This window comes from Cynocephalus volans, chromosome 4 (assembly GCF_027409185.1).
Source record: "Cynocephalus volans isolate mCynVol1 chromosome 4, mCynVol1.pri, whole genome shotgun sequence".
Classification (NCBI taxonomy): domain Eukaryota; kingdom Metazoa; phylum Chordata; class Mammalia; order Dermoptera; family Cynocephalidae; genus Cynocephalus; species Cynocephalus volans.
In genome coordinates this window covers 40,862,590-40,886,463 of record NC_084463.1, presented here as the reverse complement: position 1 = coordinate 40,886,463, position 23,874 = coordinate 40,862,590, and the positions used below count along the sequence as shown (strand labels likewise).

General features: G+C 34.5%; 1 protein-coding gene across 6 annotated transcripts in view; it reads right to left on the bottom strand.

The window, feature by feature from the left end:
- The window catches only part of LOC134375060 (zinc finger protein 845-like), a 61,015-nt gene that overhangs the window by 19,246 nt on the left and 17,895 nt on the right, over positions 1–23,874 (bottom strand). Inside the window, exon 4 of one of the 6 annotated variants that reach the window (XM_063093203.1) lies at positions 1,316–1,408. The exons of 4 other annotated variants lie outside the window; for them this stretch is intronic. The gene's annotated coding sequence lies outside the window, so the exon portion shown is untranslated. Of the gene's footprint in view, positions 1–1,315; positions 1,409–23,731; positions 23,847–23,874 lie in introns of those variants that run through there. One more of the 6 variants, XM_063093204.1, reaches the window with a different exon arrangement.

Sequence of the window (23,874 nt, the reverse complement as noted above, 5' to 3'; positions counted from 1 at the left end):
TATAGTGGAAGAAAATAGCAGGGTCACAGTGTAAATGGACTCCATAATCCTTGTGCCAATTTCCACTTGCAGTGTCTGATAGCTATTTGCCCAGAAACTCCCAGATTATGTTAATCCATCCATCTATCTATAAATCAAATCTTTAGTTATCTGTTTATTAGGTTGGGGTGCATGTGCGTGTGTGTGTGACAGCCCAAAAGTCTGCCTTTTCCTCTCTGGTTTCTGCCACAAACTAGACAAGGAATTCTGTAAAACGGTTTCTCAAAGTTTCTGCTAACACTGAAATTCCTCTTCAAAGAGGGAAATGCCTGATTCGAGTCATCTGGATTGAAGTGGGCTTGAGTGATAAAATGAAACCAAAATTACTCAGAGATTATTACCATGGGGATTATGACACTTGGTAAGAATGATGACAGTATCTAGTCTTTGGAATAATATAAGAATGGCATAATGAACATGTTATTATAAAGAGGAAAAAATAAAGTTACGTTTCAGAAATTATGGTGAAATACAGACATACGCAGGTTAACAAAACTGGCAGAATTTGTTGCTGACAGACCTCCCTTACAAGAAATGTATTTTTAAATATTTCTTTAGGCTGGAAGCAAGGGACCCTAGACAGTATTCAAATTCACACAAAAAAGCACAGGGCACTATTAAAGGTAAATATTAAACTATAAAAGACAGTATAAATGAACATTTTCCCATTTCTTCTAACGGATTTAGAAATCAATTGTATAAAATCATATATATATACAATGTAATGTTCTTCCTGTAATATATAAAAATACAATATAGTTGCCAATAAGAGTACAAAAAGGTAAATGGGAGCAAAGCAGTACTGGGTTGCCAAAATGACTCCAGATGATAATTCAAATCTGTAAGTCAAATAAAGATAATCATAAACTACAAATTGAAAAGTTAATAAAATTATTACATACTTATTACCCTTTCTTCTCCCAGTTTCTTCAATAGAAATAAAATTGTATAATATAATAATGTTACCAAACTAAACCTGGGTTTACTCACCCCAGTGCAACTAAACCAAGACATTAACACCAGGGTTTCAGAGAGGCAAATTTGGCTTTAATTACAAGGCCAAGTAATAAAAGTTGGATGGGTAATGCTGAGAAAAATTCTGAACTCCCAAAAGTCTTGCAAGCAAAGAATCTTAAAGGAAAATGTTGGGGGTTAAGATAGGGGCTGTTCAGGTAGCCAGTGAACATTTCTGATTTGCTGAGTCTCTGAGGGCAAAGAAACAATATCCAGGAAAAAAAAAAAAAAAAGCAAATTTTGGTCTCTGCTTATCACTCACCTGGTTCCTACCAATCTGGGTTCCTGACATTCCACCGCCGACTAGCACATACCTAGGGCTGGGAAAATTCTGGGTTCTGTTCCCATAAAGACACTGTAAAGATATGTGTCAAGATAATGTCTTTTATCCCAGGAAATTTCTGACTCTGTTATATATGGGTAATGTTTCTATATATTACTGGAATTAAGGTAGTATAAATCTGTAGCTGATTCTAATAAGTTAAGATGTACATGGTAAGCTCAAACCAACTCATGGAGGCAATACGTTAAAAAAAATGGTGTAAAAATAATTAAAGAGATCTAAATCTTTCCACAGAGAAAAGATGAAACTAAATGTCTTAACTGGGAGGTTGCACCACATGTAATAAGGAATTAACGTTAATTCTAAACAAACAATTTTTTTTTCTTAGTTTTGGAACATTTTATTTACACTGACAGGAAACAAAAAAAAAAGGAAATAAATTTAATTTCACTCCTTTTCTCTCTCACTGTTTCATAGTGTATTCCCTGGAAGGTAAATTTAGACTTATTTTATTATGTTTTTAATTTTTATTGATTGTACATATTCATGGGGCACAGAGCTGACCATCAGTACCTATGCCCAAGATTTGGTGATCAGATCAATACTATCAGCATATCCACCACCTCAAATTGCAATTATTCCCTGCATCCCCAAAACTCTGATCAACCTCTTATCCCTCCCCCCACCCTTTAGCAATCTTAGACCTGTTCTCTCCCTCTACAAATCCAACACACCACTGTGGTATTTCTTTCCTTCCTTCTTTCTCTCTTAGTTCCCATCTATGAGTGATGACTTGTGGTATTTTTCTCTCTGTGCCTGGCTTATTTCTGTTAACATAATTTTCTCCAAGATCCTACATGTTACTGTGAATGGCAGAATTTCATTCTTTTTATGGCTGAGTAGTATTCCATTGTGTCTATGTGCCACATTTTCCTTACCCAGTCATCCACCACTGGACATTTAGGTTGGTTCCATATCTTGGCTAGTGTACATAGAGCTGTGATGAATATGTGAGTGCAGGTATCCCTTCAACATGGTGATTTCGATTACTTTGGGTATATATCCAGAAACGGCATTGCTGGAACCTATGGCAGATCTATCTCTAGTCGTTTGAAAAACCTCTGTACTGTTTTCCATAGTGGCTACACTAATATACAATCCCACCAACAGTGTAGAAGAGTTCCCCTTTATCTGCATCCTAGCCAGCATTTGTCACTCAGTCTTTTTTATTATAGCCCCTCCAACTGGCATGAGATGAAACATGAAAGTGGTTTTGACTTCCATTTCCCTGATGATTAATGATGTTGAGCATTTCTTCAAGTACCTGTTGACCACTTGTATGTCTTCCTCTGCAAAATGTCTATTCAGCTTTTTTGCCCATTTTTTAATTGGAACACGTGTGTGTGTGTGTGTGTGTGTGTGTGTGTGTGTGTGTGTGTGTGTTTACTATGTCTGTAGCTGTCTGAGCTCCTTGTACATTCTGGATGTTAATCTCCTGTCAGACATACAGTTTGCAAATATTTTTTCCCATTCTGTAGGTTGCCTTTTCACTCTGTTGATTGTTTCCTTTCTTGTACAGAAGTTTTTAGTTTGATATAATACCACTTATTATATTCTTTTGTTGTTTGTGCTTTTGGCCTCTTATTCAGAAAATCTTTGCCCCCATCCTGCTTCCTGAAGTGTTTCTCCCATGCTTTATTCTAAGAAATTTATAGTTTCAGACCTTATACTTATGTCTTTAATCCATTTTGAGTTGATTTTGGTATATGGCAAGGGTGTAAGTCTAGTATCATTCTTCTGCATATGGATGCCCAATTTTCCCAGCACAATTTTTTGTAGATGCAGTTTTTTCCCCAACGTATATTCTTGTTACCTTTGTCAAAGATCACTTGGTTGTAAGTATGTGGTTTGATTACTGGGTTCTCTATTCTGTTCCATTGGTCTGAGTGTTTATTTTTGTGCAAGTACTATGCTGTTTTGGTTACTGTAGCTTCCTAGTATAATTTGAAGTCAAGTAATGTTATGCCTTCAGCGTTGTTTTTTTTTTTTACTCAGGATTGCTTTGGCTATTCAGCATGTTCTGTTGCTCCATATAAGTGTTAGGATTGCTTTTTCTATTTCTGTGAAGAATGTCATTGGTATATTGACAGTGATTGTTCTGAATCTGTAAATTATTTGGGGGAATGTGGATATTTTCACAATGTTGATTCTTCCTGTTCAAGCGCATGGCATGTCTTTCCATATCTTTTTGTCTTCTTTAGCTTCATTCAGGAGTGATTTGTAGTTCTTGTTGTAGAGATCGTTCAGCTCCTTGGTTGAATTGACTCCTAGGTATTTTATTTTTCTGGTGATTATAAATGGGCTTACTTGCTTGAGATCTTTTTCTGCTAGTTCATTATTGGAGAATATAAATGATACTGATTTGGGAGCATAGATTTTTTATCCTGCAACATTACTGAAATTCTTTATCAACTCTAAGAGGTTTTGGATACAGTCTTTAGATTTTTCCATAAACAGGATCATGTCATCTATAAACATGAACAGTTTGACTTCATCCTTTCCAATCTGGATTCCCTTATATCTTTCTTTTGCCTGATTGTTCTGGCTAGTACTTCCAGTACTATCTTAAATAGGGGCGGTGATAGTGATAGTGGGCATTATTATCTTGTTCCCATTTCGAAAGAGCTGAAAGCTTTATCAGGATAGTGGTGGTGAGTTTGTCATATATGGCTTTTACGGTGTCAAGATACATTCCTTCTATGCCTGATTTGCTGAGAGCCTTTGTCATTAAGGGATGTTGAATATTGTTCAATGTTTTTTCTGCATCTATTGAGATAATCATATGTATTTTTGTCCTTGATTTAGTTGATGTGGTGTATCATATTTATTGACTTACATATACTTGACTCCCTGGGATGAATTCCACTTGATCATGGTGAATAAGTTTTTTGATGTGTTGCTGTATGCTGATTGCTAGTAATTTATTTAGGATTTGTGCCTCTATGTTCATCAGAGATATTGACCTGCAGTTTTCTTTTTTTTCTTTTTGGTTTTGGTGTTAAGGTGATGCTGGCCTCATGGAATGTATTTGGGTGAGTGGCCTCTGATTCAATTTTTTGGAATAGTTTGAAGACAACTGGCATTAATTCATCCTTAAAGTTTGGTAGTATTCAGCAGTAAAGCCACCCAGACCTGGGCTTTTCTTTTTTGGGAAACTGATTACTGCTTCAATCTTGTGCTTGTCATTCATCTGTTCAGGTTTTCTATTTCTTCTTGGTTCAGTTTGGAAGTTTGTTTGTGTCCAGAAGTTTATCCATTTCTTCTAGGCTGTCAAATTTGCTGGTTTATAGTTGTTTGTAACAGTGTCTAACTATTCTTTGCATTTCTGTGATACGAGTTGTAATGTCTCCTTTTCATTTCTGACTTTTGTTATATGGGTCTTCTCTCTTCTTCTTTTTTTCTCTTTAGTTGACCTACTAATAGTTTTTCTATTTTGTTTCATTGATATTTTGTGTCAATTTGGGGTTCTCTATATCATTTACTTCTTTGATCTTAACTATTTCTTCCCATCTATTACTCTGGGATTGGATCATTCTTGTTTTTCTGGTTCTTCAAGGACTAGCATTATTTGAAATCTTTCTATTATTTTGATATGAACATTTATTGTGATAAACTTCTCTCTTAGTACTGTTCATGCAGTATCTAACGGATGTTGATATAATGTATCTATTTTCCTGTTTTCTAGAATTTTTTTGATTTCCTGTTTAATTTCTTCTTGGGATCATAGGTCATTTAGGAGCCTGTTGTTTAATTTCCATGTATTTGGACAGTGTTATGAGATTCTCGTTATTAATTTCTAGTTTTAATCCATTGTGATCTGAAAAAATAGTTGAGACAGTTTTGATTTTTTAAAAATTGTTGAGACTTGATTTGTGACCTAATATGTGGTGTATCCTGGAGAATGTTCCATGTACTGATAAGAATGTATGTTCTGTGGCTGTTGGATGAAATGGTCTCTAGATCTCGGCCAGGTCCAATTGGTCTAAAATGTAGTTAAAATCCTGTGCTTATTTGTTGATTTGTTGCCTGGACGGTCTGTCCAATGCTGAGCAAGGATTGTTCAGTTCCCCACTATTATCACGTTTGGGTCTATCTCTTTCTTTAGGTCTGATAGTGTTTGCTTTATATATCTAGGGGCTCCAGTGTTGGGTGCATATATATTTATGATTGTCATTTCTTCTTGCTAGATAGATCCCTTTATCATTATATAGTGGCCTTCTTTGTCTCTTATTATGGTTTTTAAAACCTATTTTATGCAATACAAGAATAGCTACTCCTGCTCTTTTTTGTTTGTTTGTTTCCAGATACATGCTATATCTCCTTTCATCCACTCATTATTAGTCTGTGTGCATCGCTGTAGGTGAAGTGAGTCGCTTGAAGACAACATATAGTTGGGTCTAGTTTTTAATCTAACCCATCAGACTGGGGAGCTTAACTCATTTACACAGAGGGTTATTTATGAGAGGTATTGTCTTACTCCTGGCATTTTCTCTTTTCATTCAGATATTCTCTCTAAAACATCCCCTTTTATTATTTGTCATCAATGTTTGTTGGTTTTCTGAGCTGGTAAGATTTAGTTTCTTTTTTATTACTCATTTGCATTTGTGTTTTACCAGTGGGCTTTGTTCTTTCTTGTATATCATAGTAGTGGTCATTATTTTTCAGATTCCAGATGCAGGATTCCATTGAGAATTTCTTGCAGGGCTGGTCAGATGGTGATAAAATCCTGCAGATTTTGTTTGTCTGGGAAATCCACTATTTATCCATCATTTCTGAGGGATAGCCTTGCTGGTTATAGTATTCTTGGCTGGCAGTTTTTTTTCTGTTAGTATTTTGAATACGTCATCCCACTTCCCATTTTCTTCTCATCTGTACAGTTTCAGTTGTGAAGTCTGCTGTTAGTCTGATGGGGCTTCCCTTATAAGTGATTTGATATTTTCCTCTTGCTGCTTTTAGGATTCTCTCTGTCTTTGAGTTTTGCCAGTCTAACTATAATGTGTCTTGTAGAGGATATTTTTGGAATGAATCTGTTTGGGGACCTTTGAGCTTCCTGAACCTGAAGTCTGTGTCTCCTTCTATATTTGGAAAGCTTTCCCCTATTATTTCATTGAATAGAGTATCAATGTCTTTACCTTCCTCCTCCCCTTCTGGAACACCCATGATTCAGATGTTTGTGCACTTATTGTTGTCTGCTAGCTCTCTTAGACTTTCTTCATTTTTTAAAAATTCCTTTTCCTTCTTTTTCTCTTTTGTCTTCCTGGGTTATTTAATAAAGATCATCTTCAGGATCAAAAATTCTTTCTTCTGCTTGCTCTAATCTCCTGCTTGAGCTTTTGCTTGCTTTTTATTTTTTATATATTTTTTATTGAATGAACCCTTCAGTTCCAGGAGTTCTGCTGCATTGTTTTTAAAAGTATTAATCTATTTTTAAATTTCCTCCTTTATATTCTGGAGACTTTTTCTCATTTCATTGTGTTGACTGAGTATTCTCTTGTCTCTGTGAGTTTCTTTAAGATAGTTACTAGGGATTCCTTTTTAGTCATTTCAAGGGTTTCTTGTTCTGCATGGTCTAGTACTTGAGAATTACTTTATTTCTTTGGCAGTGTCGTATTTTCTTTTCTCTCATGTTTTTAGTAAATCTATGTTGATATCTGGTACATCAGTTCCTTTTTCTATAACTCTGGAGTGGACTTTGAGGAGGAAGACTTCCTTCACCTTTTCCGGGCTCCTCTAGTGACTCTCCTTGTCTCAATGCAGCTGAATATTTTGCAAGTCACCTGCACAGTAGTAGCGGCTGTTACTGTGGTGGCAACCCATCCTTGCAGTGATAGAAATTGTGATGGTGGTTCTTGTTGATGACTAGCACAGAAGTGATGTGGGGCCTACTAGATCATGGTGGGGCTGGTTCCTGCCTTCTGTGTGGGTAGAGTGGAGGGATTCTCAGGGTTTTTGCCTGCCTGATGCACTATGGTCGTAATGGTGCTGGCTCCTGCTTTCTGTGCAGGCAGGCTGGAATGTTGCCTGGGGATTTTACCTGCCTTGGTATCCCTAAACACGGAGGTACTGGCTGTTGCCTTCTGTCCACAAACAATTTTTGTCACACACACAAAAAATGAGGTAACACTTCCTGATTCATCTTATGAGAATAGCATTACCTTGATATGAGAAGTAGACAAAAAATAACATGAAAAAATAATACAAATAAAAATTCCTGATAAGTGCAGATACAGAAATCCCCAATAAAACTAGCAAACTGAATTCATCACCATACAAAAATTATTACACAACATTACCAAATGGGATTATTTTACACATGCAATTTTGACTCAACATCCAAAATCAATTAGTTCAATACAGAATATTAACAGGTTAAACAAAAAATGCAATGATTCTTTCAACAAACACAGAAAAACATTTTACAAATCTGATAACTATTTATTATAAAACTCCTGGCAATCTAGGAATAGAAAGAAACTTTCTATACCTGCTAAAGTGTACCTAGGAAAAAAATCTACAGCTAATGTTATACTTAATGGTGAAACCCTGGTGCTTTAGCTCAAACTCTGAGAAAAAAAGAAGAATGCCTACTACTACCACTCCATTTAACATTGAATCAAAAATATTTGCCAGCAAAACCTACATAAGAATAACAAAAAAACTCTGAAAATTAAAAAAGTAGAACTGTCATTGATTACAAAGACATAAATTTGTTAATAAGAATATTTAAGAAATTTACTAAAACCCATTGAAACAAATGAATTTACCAAAGTCATAAGATACAAGATCAACATAAAAAAAATCCAATTACTCATTATGTACTAGCAATGAGTAACCTTATAATGAAACAGACAAACAAACAAAAAACAATTTCAACCATAATAGCATAAAAAAGAAAGAAATATTCAGGGAAGATTTAACAAAAAAGTGCATGCCTTTTACACTAAATAAGTAAATAAATAAATAATAAATAATGCTAAAACGTATCAAAGAAAAATCAAGTAAATACAAACACATCCAATGTTCAATGTTATAATGCTAAGATGAAAACAGTCCTCAAATTCATCTAAAAATTTAATGCAATCCTTTCAAACTCCCAATTGTATGTCTACAGAAATTAACAAGCTTATTCTAGAATTTATATGAAAATGAAAGAGAAACTAAAATCCCCCATCTTGAAAAGAAAACGACTCAAACTTCCTAATAACAAATTTCACTAGACAAACAAAGAGAGTGATACTAACATAATTATGGATTCTTGACAACCAAAAAAAAAAAAAAAACAACAACAGAATGAAAAGTCCAATAAAAAACACTTTGATTTATGGTAAACTGATTTTGACAAAGTTTCCAAAGAATTTTAAAGAGAAAAGAACATTTTTTTTTCCAACAATGGCGCTGGAAAAAATTACATATCCACCAGCAAATGTAGGAAGTAAAACCCCTAACTCAAATCATACAACAAAAAAATTCTGAAAATGGATCGGACATCTAAACATAACAGATAAAACTATAGGAGGCTTCCTGTCAAGATGGCAGATAGACGGTCCCCCAGCATCACTCTCTCCCACAAAGCAATATACAGCTATAAAAAAGCAACAACAGCCAAGCCAGAGCCACTAAAGCTCAGGGGAAGAGGAGAAACCTACAGAGTGCATGAACGCAGGAGAAGCCAACATGAGAGAAAGAAAAAACTGCTCCAGCTATTTAGTGCCACAGCCACTGTCAGAGACGACAATTGTGTTGTAAATATTAAAAGTCTGGTGGGCTCCTGGAGGAAGAAATAGCATATAATATGTATGAGCTGATAGACCCCCCCTCTTTCTTATACAGGGCCATATATAGAAGACAAATATTGGTATGGTAAGATTAAATATGAGTAAAAAATTTTTTTTGTTTATGGAAAAATCAGTTAGGTTTGGGCTTGTAAGTTGTTCAAAATTTTTTAAACAAAGAATCGTTTTACACAAATAGTTAAATCATGTTATAAAAGGATGTGCTTTTTAAAATATTTGTTGCCTTTAGTTGATTAAGATAAAAAATTAAAATCAAAATAGGTGATGGATATGTAAATCATATGTTGTAAGGGTTAAATGTTTTACTTAAGAACCGCATGTGCTGCCAACCGTGAGGTTTCTGGTCACTGGCCACAGACCTCAGTTTGTAACTCTTGCTTGCTGGTTTCACTTTGAAGAATGATATGGACTTTTCTGGGAGATTATGATCTGTGACTGACTGAAGACAACCGATTGAGGTAACTCACTACTTTTGTCACTTTTTAAAGAATGATATGTACTTTCCTAAAGATAATGATTTATAAATAATGACATGTAGTTCCTTAAAAAGTTATGATTCAGCATAATCAAAAAGGAGTGACTTAAATATTGTATTGATCTATTTTATGTTCATAGTTTAATATTAACTTGATGAAAAATGTTTGCTTTACGTAATCAGAGGATAGACATGGTATAAATAAAGGAGAATGGCTTTTGTTCATCGTCCACTGATGCACTAGACATCATTGGGCCATCTTTTTTTTTTTCTTTTCGCCAACTCCACACATCCTTCTCAGGCTCCAAGAACCAGCTGGAGCTGGACTCCGGCATACCCGTACCCCACCACCTTTGTGCTGCCCACCCAGTCCTCCCTGGCAAGCAGCAGTGTGGTCATCATGCAAGAGCTCACCCTCAAGAGCATATCATTTCCAAGAAGGGATACAAGAAGCCACCACCAAGAGTCAGAAGAAGAAAGGCAGGAGGCACAGGAATCCCCACTGAAAGAGCTGCTCCACCTAACTGTAGGAGGTGCTGAAGCAGATGCACCCCAAACCAGCATCTCCTACAAGGCCATGGGCATGATGATCTGTGTCAACAACATCTTGGGCACATTGCTTGGGTGACTCCCAACCTGGTACCCAACAACACGTGCTGGACCATCATGTCCAGTGTGCTGCAGATGGCTGTGCCCCTGGTGTTGCAGGAGAGATGGCCAAACACCTAAGCCTAAGGACATCAAGGCCATCACCACCAAGTGAGGCTCCCCTCCCCGCCTCAAATTAATTCAGAACAACATAGTTAATACATTTTAAATTTTAGGTTTGTAGTCACTTCATTATATTTACAATATTTTAGAACTGATTGGAATTATATCATAAAACATACGATATTATCAGTATTTTATATTAATTAAGTGTAAGAAGATGACTGTGAAGACCTTTTTCTTCTTTTATGCCACAGTAGTGGCCATTAGAGAAATTTTTTTCTGGCTACTACATACGTATCTGAAAAGTCATTTCATGTCATTTCATCAAGTATTTGGAGAGTTAATAAGCACCATACTTAAATAGCTGCTTTTAAAATTCAGCATAATTTCATATACCTTCTTAAAATAAATTTAGGTCTATTTTATGTTTTCCAAATAAGCAAAAACTTAGGAAGTTTTCTATATATTAGTTTGGTCGAGATAGTTTAGTGATGAAAAATAATTCGCCAAATTTAAAAGAATGGCATTATCTTACAGTATTTAAAAAATCATTTAAATATTGTTTCCCTTCTGTTTATTCTGAAAGTTACAAATTGTTGCTTGCTAACTAAGACATATATTCACAAATATGACAAGCAAATTTAAATTTTATTTTTGAAATAAACAAGAACATTTTGAATTCAGTTTTTTTTAAATGTAAGACAGAATGGAATCAGAATAGTTTGAAAAGAGAACAAAAAATAGAGTTGTTTTCCATCTGTGAAGCAGGAGGACATCAAACTGAAATGAAATAACAGTAGAAAGCCATCTCTGAACATTAAAACATTTTATGTTTTCTAGAGAAATAATGATGTTAAAAGTTGAAAGTTTATGTACACGTTTAGAGAGGACTATATCAGAATGAAGGGAAATTGATTATTCCTAATCAGTGTTAAGTGGAAAACAGAATACATCCCTTCAAATTCTGATTTCCAAACTGGAGATATCTCTACATACCAACATTTCCAGATGTGATGTGACTCTCATCTTCTTATTACTACGATAAACAGTCATTATGGTGAAAAATAAAACATGCAAGTCTTTAGGAAAAAAAAGTGCTACTTTTTTTTTCTTGGTTGTGGTGGTTAGAAAAACACACAGGAAGCAGATTATTTAGTTGTTTTTAAATTTTGTAGCACAGAATTTTTGATCAAGCTCTTCCAGTGTTTCACTCTATGCTACTTTGGCAGTGACACTTTCTTTGCCTATGGCTTTCCCCAGGAGAGCTGAGAAGTAAATGCCTTGAAACTATCAATATCCTTGTCAGCAAGCACTGTGCATGTAGCTGCAGCATATGCTAAGTTCAAATGCTAAAGAATAGTATGCTACAAACAATTCAGTTATTCAGGGGTGCATGATGTTTATCGTATTTTTTTATTTGCCATTTTTATGATTTTTAAAGTTTTTTTCTTATGAAACAAATTTTGTTGGGAAAGGGGTATTCTTTTCCTGAAACTGCCACCCGTGTTTCTCAGGTTGCTGACTATTGCCACTAAATTACTCAACCCTCCCTCACCTTGTCATCTGCAATTCTCATAATCTTTTTATGCTGCTGATGTTCAGTTACAGGTTGTAAAAATGCTGCTCGTAGAATGTGGTATAATTCATGAGGAAAATTACACTTTGATTAATATAAAAATAAAATAAAACACAAATTACTCTATCATATAGGTTACATACTTAAATCTAAATCAAGAAGTGTGAAAAGATCACTGTACAAATGATAATATTAAATATAAAATAATGCAGACCTAAAATATATATTACTATAAAGATGTAGAAATAGATTTTACCAAATATCACTACTTCAAAAAACATTTGTCTTATGCAAAATAGCACTTGATTTCTTATAAACAGCTTCTTCTTTTCATTATAGTCTTGCTTTTTATTTTAGACATGTGATTTAAGCCCACAAGCCTTAGAAATATTTTGTTCCTGGTCGATATAATGCTGTTATTTTCCTCATCATTATCGATGATTGTTCATACATGTAGGGATTTAAAATGTTGATAATTGCCTGAGGTAAAAACCAGTGTAATGAGGATGAACTTGTCCTGTATTATCTGTCTTCTGAGAGTGCTCAGGTCTTCATCCTCAGTTTTTAGTCCATAGTCATCACTTCTTAACAGTGAGAGCAAAGAAGTGCTTTTAAATTTTTAATATTTTAATGGATCAGAAAGGACCCAATTTTCCTTTGCACATTGACTAAACTTATAGATGACCTCAATGATTTTTTTTCCTATTTAATTTCTCCTCAGTTTTTAATATATTATTACAATTTCCAAGATTCTTCCTCGGTGGAGTTTTAAGATTCATCAAATAAAAATACAGGCCACACAGTTAAGTTTAAAATTTGGGTTAAAAAAAAAATTCTTTTTGGCATATTAATGGCAACTATCAGTTTTTTGTTTTTTGCAGTACAGATAAATTTCCAAAAGTTATAATACAATAATAATATTTTATCTGTCAACCTTAATCCATGGGAACCGTAGTTGTTCCATATCTAGCCTCAGAACCCATGTCCTGAAGAGCCTTATTGGATGAAGACACCATTTGAAGATCAAGTAGACCAACTCTTTTTCAGTATGTGATAGCCATTTAAAGAACAAGGGGCATGAATTAGTCGGGAGTAGATGGTTATCTCTTGGGATTAGAAATGAAAATTTTTAAACTTTATTATTTAATTATTTTAAATGATTTTTAATTTTTATTTTTATTTATTTATTTATTTAAAGATGACCAGTAAGGTGATCTTAACCATTGGCTTGCTGTTGTCAGCACCACACTCAGACACTGAGCGAACCAGCCATCCCTATAGAGGATCCGAACCCATGGCCTTGGTGTTATCAGCACTGAACTCTCCTGAGCGAGCCACGGCCTGACCCAAATTATTTTTTATTTTAAATACAAAATTATTTTCTCAACATACAAACAAGAAACATCACAAATTGAATGTAAAGTCAATTGATAAGAAACAAATGTAACAAAGATTAACTTCCTTAATGTATAAACAACTGTTAAAAATGAATTATAAATGGCTAACAAATACATTCTAAGATGTTCACATAAATGGAAATTAAAACAGAAAAATGATATTTTTCATTTCTCAAACTGAATAAATGTGATATTGTATAATACTGGTGCTGTGAAAGAAACAATGTCAAAATCTCATATAACTATAAATTGGTAAAACTTTGAAGAACAGACAACAGATTGGATTGATAAACAGAAGTTTATAAAATGTTCATATACTTTCAACCAGTTATCCTACTTCTTGAAACCATAAGCAAAAAGTCAAAGAATATATATATACATATATTTGTGTGTGTATATTTATGTGTGTAAATGTGAGAGCTATATAAAGGTAAAAAATTGGTAATAAACTGAATGTCCAACAATAAGAGAATTGCTAAATAAATTACGGACCTCCATTAAATGTAACATTATGCAGTTATTAAAATCTAATTTTGAAGAGTATTTATGACAAATTTTCATGATATAATATTAAGTGAAAAGGTAGGATAAAAAACCACTAAAAATAACTAGGTATTTTTAACTCCAAATATAACAAACAAACAAACAAACAAAAAATATATATATGTAGTTTAAAGGGAAATCTATTTAATCTAAGTGCATACATTAATAAAAGAGAAAGATCTCAAACCAACAATCACCTCTGCGCCTTAGGACACTAGAAAATGAACAGCAAACTAAGCCCAGACCTAGCAGATGAAGTAAGTAATAAAAATTAGAGCACAGATAAAAGAAATAGAAAACAGAAAAAAAGGAAGAGAAAATCAGTAAAACCAAAAGTTGGAACTTTGATGAGATCCACAAAATTTACAAACCTTTACCCAGACGGACTAAGAAAAAAAAAGAGAAGACTCAAATAACTAAATCAGAAATGAAAGAGGGATCGTTACAACCAAATCTACAGAAATCAAAATGGCTATAAAAGAATACTATGAATAATTGTTGGTCAATACGTTAAATCATGTAGATGAAATGAATGAATTCCTAGAAACACAACACCTCCCAAGACTGAATTATTTTAAAAAGCCCAGAAAATGTGAATAGATCTATAGCTGGTAAGATGAGTGATTATTGTTTTTGCTTTCCTGATGAAGGATTCCCCTGAAGATTCCTTGCAGGGATGGTCATGTGTGGTGAATTCCTGAAATTTTTGTTTGTCTGGAAAACACACTATTTCTCCCTAATTTCTGAAGGATAGCTTTGCTGGCTCTAGTGTTCTTGGCTCAGAGTTTTTTCTTTTAGTATTTTGAATATGTCATCCCATTTTTTTTCTGGCCCGTAGAATTTCTGTTGAGATGTATGCTGTTACCTGAAAGGAGCTCCCTTATAGGTGCCTTGATGCTTTTCTCTTGCTTCTTTTAAGATTCTTTTTGTCTTTTCTCTTTAAATGTATTTATTAATTTTTTTTTACATTCTAAGATGTTGTGGAGCAGTTGGGCGGGGAGAGGGAGAGGGGAAGAGCAAGGAAATAGGGTAGGAGGAATAAGAAGGAGGTGAGCCTTGGTTGAGGCCCATGGCACCGCCCTCATTCTGGCAGGGGAGCCCGGGGCACTTCCTGTCCTTCTAGGTTTTATAGATGTTTTTTGGTGGTGTTAGGCCTTTACTAGTTAATATCAGACTTTGTCTCTGACCTGTATTCCATTTTTCTTTCAGTTCTGTGTTGGATTATTCATTGTTCCCACCACTTAAACTCTGCACTGGAACTAATTTGTTGTCTTTTGCTTACTTCTAAAATGGGGGAACTTCCTGTGGGGACCAGCCCTTGAGCCCCGTAATTGAGGTAAATTGCTGCTTTGCTGCTGATTCCCTGGAGAAGGCTTTACGTGCAGATCAGGTTTTAATTGTTGACCTTGTATGTACTTCTGGGTCATGTGAGGTCTGGTACACCTGCATTGTGCTGAAACTCTGGTCTGAGCCTGAGTTTTTTCAGCAAACTTCACCCCCGCCCCCAGTTCTATATTCCTGACCAGTCTTCAATGAGTGCTTCTGTGGTGATTCAGGGGCAGATCAGCTGACCATGCTGTGCCCCAGTGTTCCCCCTGGTGGGCCCATCTCCCCTAATGCCCATACTCCAAAGACTTCCCATAGAGTGGGATGTTCGCCAGTCTCTTTTGATGACTCACTGGCCTCTGAATGGCTTTCTTCAGTTGTCTGTGGCCCCTCACTCCTGTGTGGGTCCACAGGAACCATTAGTGGTCTTGCTGGACTGTGGGCCACCAAGTCCCTCTTCTCCCCTGCAGCCTCCAAGCAACCTCATCCAAAGGGCACAGCTGTGGCTTTTGCAAGCTCTTACTCCATGTGCTCACCAGGGCAAGTCTTAAAATGTCTGGGGCTTGAAACATTCGGAGCAGTCCTTTCTCTCATCATGGCTTCTCCTGACTTCAGGAATTCTAAGTCTCTCTTCTTCCCCTGAGTTCTAGTGGCCCCAGCTTGGCTGTTGTTGCTTTTTAATAGTTATAAATTGGCTCATTTGTGGGAGAGAGTGACACTGGGGACTGTCTATTCTGCCATCTTGATCAGAAGTCCTAAACCAACACATCTTAATATTCCATGTAATAAAATTAATTCCTAAAATCTATGTAAATAACTTGCTTAGTTTTAGTAGATAATTATTCCAACTCACTTTATGCTGATGTCACCATATAACTGCTGAAATATTTTGATAAAAGATAATTTGAATAAATCTCTTTTGCTCTAACACTTGATGAATAATGGATAGAAGTATAGTACAAAAATATTAAGTGTTTATGCAATCCATTAATGAATTGATATTTGCAAATAAGATTAGTTCTTATTAAATGTGTTCAAGTTTTTTAAAATGTTAAAATCTATTTTATTTAGAAAACTGGTGGTATAAACTGGGGGGAAAACATTCCTGCTGTGATGTGTACTCAGTCCCCTTCCTCCCACTGTCATGTGATTAATGCTGGCATATGGACACTTTCAGTTTTTACATGCCTATGGGCACCTTACAGATCTCAGAGCAGTGACTTTTTCATTACCTCCTTTGAATGATAATATTCTAAATCTGATGTTAGCATCAAATATCCCTGCCATACAATAATGATGATTAATGTTTATTACAAAAGTCTAGTAAAAGACCAGCAGGATTCTGAACAAACTGTGCTTTACTAAGCATGGAGAGTTGAATTAGACTGACATGAGTTATATTTATAATAAAATTACAAGCAAAGTAGTAATAATACATATTTCAGGGTGTATACAAACTACTATTAATTTGAACTTTTAAAATCACAGTCCTTTAGTCTTTTAATTAGCCAATGGTATTATAGCTGCCTTTTGAAACAAAGTTCTGAAAATCAGAACTTTTTACATACGTTTCAAACCCTGTAAAATATTCATATGGGAAAATAGAAAACAGCTATTTTGGGTATGGGAGTGTTGTGAAACAATGAAAATCATAAAACATATATATGTCAGAATGTAAATACTAGTTAGATAACGTTTCTCTTCTAATAACGTCAAGTAATAAATGTTTTCATGGTATCATACTTTTCTATCCTTTTTAAAAATGTTATTTATTATAAGCATATTATTATTACAAATCATGATTTTTCTTTATGCCCTTTACCCAACATATCCCTCCCCAAACCCCCACCCCCACCACACCTCCTCTAGTATTCTGAAAGTTCAAGGAATTGTTTAGGTCTTTTTTCTTTTTCTTTCTTAGCACACAATTATAAGTGAAAACGAGGTATTTCTCTTTCCTTGTCTGGCTTATTTCACTTAACAGAATTTTCTCCAGATTCATCCATGTTTTGTTTTGTTTTGTTTGTTTTTGACTGGTAAGGGAATCACAACCCTCGACTTGGTGTCGTCTGCACCATGCTCAGCCAGTGAGCGCACTCGGCCGGCCATCCCCATACAGGATCCGAACCTGCGGCCTCGGCGCTACCAGCACCACACTCACCCGAGTGAGCCACGGGGCCGGACCGTACAGTTAGCTTGTTCATCATTACAATATGTATATATATTCACATAAAAATTAAGCTATACTCTCAGCAGAGTCTCACACAAGGAAGTGCTTGTTAAAATGAAGAGTTTCTTAGATATAAAGTTATCTGCACCCAGTACAACATTAACACATAAAGATGAAATTAGAGTAGTATTCAAATTTGTAAATGTTTTACTTAATTTTAATTAAAAAAAAAATTGTGGTGTGGTAAAAAATATACGTGTAATAAGATTTTCCATTTTAACCATTTTCAAACATACAATTCTGTGGAGTAAATTACATTGACAATGCTGGGTAACCATCACTTCTATCCATTTCCAAAACTTTTGTAATCCAAAACATAAACTCTGCTCCCAGTAAGTATTAACTTCCCATTATTTTTCTTCCAAGTTACTGGTAGCTTATACTTCTGTCTTTAACTTGTTTAAATTTATTTTTTCTTAATTGACTGAGATAATTATGTAGATATGTGGAGTACAATGTGATATATGGGTACATTTGAACAGTGTGTAATGATCACATCTGGGTAATTAAGGTATCTATCACCTTAATCATATGTCATGTCTTTGTGTTGGGAACATTCAAAATCCTATTACTTAGTTGAAATTATATAATAAATTGTTAACTCTAGTGTCCCTACAGGACTATAGAATACTAAATATTACTCTCTTTCCTTCTAGCTATAATTTTGTATCCATTGACCATGCTGTCCTTATCTCCCATCCACTACATTTACCAGTCTCGACTAACCACCATTCTACTCTCTACTTGTATAAGAGCAACACTTAGTTTACACATGAGTGAGAATATGAGCTATTTCTTTTTCTGTGCCTGGCTTATTTCACTTAACATAAGTTTCTCCAAGATCATCCATGTTGCTGCAAATGGCTGAATTTCATTCTGTTTTATGGCTGAGTAGTACTGCATTGTGGTATAAACTATACAATTTTCTTTATCCAATTATCTGTTGATGGACACTTACAAGTTGTTTCTGAATCTTGGCTATTGTGGATATGGCCACAATAAATGTGGGAGTACAGATATCTCTTCAACATGTTTATTTTCTTTCTTTTGGATATATATCAAGTAGTGGGACTGCTGGATTATGAGGTAGTTCTACTTACAGTTTTTTTAATAAACCCCCATACTGTTTCCCATAATGACTGTACTAATTTACATTTCCTACAACAATGTATGAGTCCCTCTTTCTCTGCATCCTCACAAGCATTTGTTTTTTTCTGTCTTTTTTATAATCACCATTCTAAGTGGGGTCAGATGATATGTCATTGTGGTTTTGTTTGCATTTCTCTGATGATTAGTGATATTTATTATTTTTAAATATACCTGCTGGCCATTTGTATTTCTTCTTTTGAGAAATGTATATAAAGCTCATTTGCCCATTTTTAAATTGAATTATTATTATTATTATTATTTTACTATTGAGTTTTTTGTATATTCTGGATATTTATCCCGTCAGATGACTAGTTTACAGATATTTTCTCCCTTTTTGCAGATTGTCTCTTCATGCTGTTGATTGTTTCCTTTGCTGAGCAGAAGCTTTTTAGTTGGATATAATCCCATTTATTTTTACTTTTGTTGTTTGCGCTTTTGAGATGTTATTCATAAAAATTTGCTCAGTCCTACATCCTGAACCATTTCCCCTGTGTTTAATAGTCTTATAGTTTCCAGTGTTAAGTCGAAGTCTTTAATCCATTTTGAGTTGTCTTTTGTATATGGTGAGAGATAGGATTCCAGATTTATTCTTCTGAGCATGACTCTCCAGTTTTCCAAGCACTTTTTTAAGACACTGTCTTTTCCCCAATATATGTTCTTGGTTCCTTTGTCCAAAAATAGTTGGTTTTAGGTACATGAATTTATTTCTGTATTCCATATTTTGTTCCATTGGTGTGTGTGTCTGTTTTTGTGCAAGTACCATGCTGTTTTGATTACTATAGTTTTGTTCTATATTTTGAAGTCAAGGTGACTGATTCCTCCCACTGTATTATCTTTTCTCAGAATTGTTTGGCCATGTGAGGTTTTTTGTGTTTCCAAATAAATTTTTGGATTGTTGTTTCTATTTCTCTGAAGTATTTCATTGGTTATTTGATGGGGAATGCATTGAATCTATTGGTCAATTTTGATAATACTGATTCCTCCATTCCATGTTCATAGGATGTCTTTCCATCTTTCTGGTCATCTTTAATTTCTTTATACTTTTCACTGTAGGGATCTTTCACCTCTTTGGTTAAATTCATTCCTAAGCATTTTTGTGTTTTTTGTAAATGGGGTTGCTTTCTTGATTTCTTTTTCTGCTAGTTTGCTGTTGGTGTATAGAAATGCTACTAATTTTTGTACGTTGATTTTGTATTTTGCAACTTTACTTAATTTACTTATGTCTAGGATTTTTTTTAAAATAGAGTTTTTTTAAAGTTTCTCTCTATATAAAATTATGTCATCTGCAACCCAGGACAATTTGACTTCCTCCTTTCCAATTAAGATGACCTTCATTCCTTTCTCTTGCCTAAGTGCTCTGGCTAGAACTTCCACTACTGTGTTGAATAAAACTACTGAGAGTGGCATCCTTGCCTTGTTCTAGATTTTTCCCATTCAGTGTGATGTTAGCTGTGGGTATGTCATACATGACCTTTATAGTGTTGAGATAATTTCCTTCTATACCTAATCTGCTTTTTATCATGAGAAGATGTTGAATCCTACTGAATGTGCTTTCTGCATCTATTGAGATGGTCATTTTTTTTCCATTTATTCTATTGATATGGCATATCATTTTTACTGACTTGCATATGTTGAGCCATTCTTACATCTCTGGGATAAATCCGCACGATTATGGTACATCTTTTTGATGCACTGTTGGATTTAGTTTGCTAGTATTTTATTAAGGATTTTTTGCAGCTATGTTCATCAGGGATATTGGCCTGCAGTTTTCTTATGTGTGTGTGTCATTGCCTGGCTTTTGTATGAGGGTAATTCTGGCCTCATAGTATGAGTTTGGAAAAATTCTGTCCATTTCAATTTTTTTTTTAAATGGTCTGAGAAACAGTAGTGCTAATGGTTCTTTAAATTTTGGTTGAGTTCAGCAGTGAAACCATCTGGTCCTGGGCTTTTCTTTGTTGACAGACTTTTAGTTACTGATTCAACCTCATTACTTGTTATTGGTCTGCTCATATTTTCTATTTCTTCTTGGTAGGCACTATGTGTCCAAGAATTTATCCATTTTCTCTAGGTTTTGGAATTTATTGGTATATAGTGGCTAACAACAGTCTACAATGATCCTTTGTATTTCTGCAGTATCAGTTTTAATGTCATCTTTTGTATCTATGATTTTATTTTTGGGGGTCTTTTCTCCTTTTCTCCTGGTTAGTCTGGCCAATAGTTTGTTGATTTTGTTTTCTTTTCAAAACATCACCTTTTCATTTGATTGACCTTTTGTGTTGTATTTTTAGTCTCAATTTCATTTACTGCTGCTCCGATTTTTATTATTTCTTTTTTCTACTTGTTTGGGGTTGGTTGGTTCCTGCTTTTTCATTTTCTTGCAGTGAACCATCAGGCTGTCTTAAAATATTTTTTTTTTTGATATAGGTGTTTACTGCTATAAACTTTATTATTAACACTGCTTTTTCTGTATTCCGTAGATTTCAGTATGCTGTGTTTTTGTTCTTATTTGTTTCAAGACATTCTTTAATTTTCTTTTTAATTTCTTATTGGTTGTTCAGGAGCATGTTGTTTAATTTCTATGTATTTGTAGAGTTTTGACAGTTCCTCTTCTTATGATTTCTAGTTAAATTTCATTGTTGTCAGAAAAAATACTTGCTATGATTTTGATTTTTTTGAACTTGTTGAGACTTGTTTTGTGGCCTAACATATGGTCAATTCTGGAGAATGTTTCTTGTGCTGATAAAAAAATGTGTATTCTGTACCTGTTGGAGGAAAATTCTACAATGTCTGTTAGACCCATCTGGTCTATGGTATCATTTAAACCCGATGTTTCTTTGTTGAGTTTCTGTCCAGATGATTTGTGCAGTGCTGAGAGTGGTGTATTAAAGTCCCCATCTATTACTGTTTTGGTGCCCATCTCTCCCTTTAAATCTGATGATATTTTCTTTATACATCTGGTGCTCTGGTATTGTTGAATGCATATATATCTTTAACTGTTATATCCTCTTGTGTTTTTTATTCCTTTATTTTTATATAATGCCCTACTTTTTCTCTTTGTACAGATTTTGATATAAAGTCTGCTTTATCTGATATAAGTATACCTGCTTATTGGTATCTCCAAGATCTTGCAGGCTCTCTTTATTCCATTCTGTTTATTTATTCATTTATTTAGGTCTTTCCAGGTTATTTTAATGAGCTGTCTTCAAGATCAGAAATTATTTTTTTCTTCTTGATCTAGTCCGTTGTTGAGATTCTCTGATATATTTATTTTATTCAGTGAATTCTGCAGTCCCAAGTTTTCTTTTTGGTTTTTTAAAATGATATTTATCTTTGCTAAATTTATCATTCAGGTCATGGATTATTTTTCTGATTTTATTTGTCTGTACTCACTTGTATCTGAGTGAGTTTCATTAAAATCGTTAATTTTTTTTTTCCTGGCAAGTTGGCAATTACCTATTGACATGTCCTTTTGCATCAGTTACTGGGGCATTATTATGTTTCTTTGGTATATCGTATTTCTTTTTTTTTTTTAATGTTTCTAGTTGCCCTGAATTGATATCTGTGCATCTGGTGGAACAGTTGTCTCTTTGAGTTTTGTAGAGTAGGCAGTTTGGGAAAAGACTTTCACTTTCAAATGTGGCTTATGGTGTTGACTGTGAAGGGTACATTGACTTTGTTCTGTGTGGATGCAGTAGTGTAGGCTCTTCAGCTTCTTTAACTGTAAGCCACATTAGGTATGTCTTCAAGATCCTCATTGCTCTGGGATTGCACTGGGAATCACTGGGTTGTTTCTCAGGTTGAAGGTGTGTGCAAGCACCCTTCTGGTCAGTTGTCACAGGGTGGCTCACTGGGAATGGGGTTGTTAGACTGATTCTCAGTCTGAGGGTTTGCATATGTGGTGTGTCAGGGGCTCTGACACTGGTACACCAGGGACAGGGTCACTGTACTGCTTCTGTGACAAAGGGTGGACCTGGCATGGGCACTTCAACTGGGCTGTTTCTCATTCAGAAGCATGGGCATGCAATGGCTCAAAGACTCAGGGATGGGTATGCCATGGGCATGACGGCTGGGCTGTGTCTCTTAGCCAGGGCATGGACACACTTCGGCTCAGCTGGGTATTGTTACCCTGGAAGCCAGTTTGCAGAACTTCTTCTCAGGGATGAGGGCAAGGTTGTGAGGTGGGCCTGATTCCACCCTCTCTATCTTTTGTTTCAAAGATGTGTAGGTATGAGAAAACTCTATCCCTACTGAATTCAGAAAACGTTAACAGAAAATTTGTGAAGACTCAGTAACTGAGTCAAAATGTAATTATCACTTATTTTTAAAATATATGCTTTAATAGACAAATAAAGCTCAAAACTTTTGAAGAAGACATCAGTGATTTTAACTTACAAAACTTTTTAGAAAATGTACATTATTTTTTCAAGTATTGCAAATTATTTTTAACTCACTGTTATAAAAATTTTACTCAACCTAATATTCTGATCAATTATACGTTTTAGTTTATTTAGAAAAATTAAAATACTAAATCTGGATTTAAGAAAATATTTGAACTCATACTTAATTATTTAGTTCACATTCATCTAAGCTAGTCATTAGCTTACGAATATTTACAGATAATTTTATGGTAAACAGAAAAAAATTACTTTATTAGCAATTACTATAATGGAATAAACAAAACCATCTTTATAGCCACCTGTTAAAAATTCATTACTGCATAATGTTAGGAATATCTCATGTTTTATGATGTCATAAGTTTAAGTATTCCTAAAAGTTTTGAAATTTTTTCAAGTATTTTCAAACTGAAAAGAACAAAAACATAAGTATACTGAATTCGTTCAGATTTGTGTCTTACTAGGTGAAATTTAATGTGAATGAACACAGCAAATTAAATTTTAAAAATATTAAAATAAAAAAATACAATTCAAATTCAAATACATCAGAAAATTATAAATATCCTTTTACAAGCCTATCAAATTTTTAAAATTATCAAATATCCTTTTACAAGCCTTATAAGATTCATGCTATATTTTTATGTCTGGAAACAATTACTCTAGTTATGGCACAGTAAATATTGAACAGAGAATTCTCCTAACATTTCACTGAAAATCATCCTGCATCATCTCATCACCCACCTGCCTCTTGAGCTCTCAGTGTTAATGGAGCTGAGAAACAGACATTCACCCAGCTGGGTCTTTGATGTGAATCCATGTGTATGAGATGAGACCCCAAGATGTGGCTGTAAGAAATGTCATCAACTAATCTCTCTCCAGGCTCA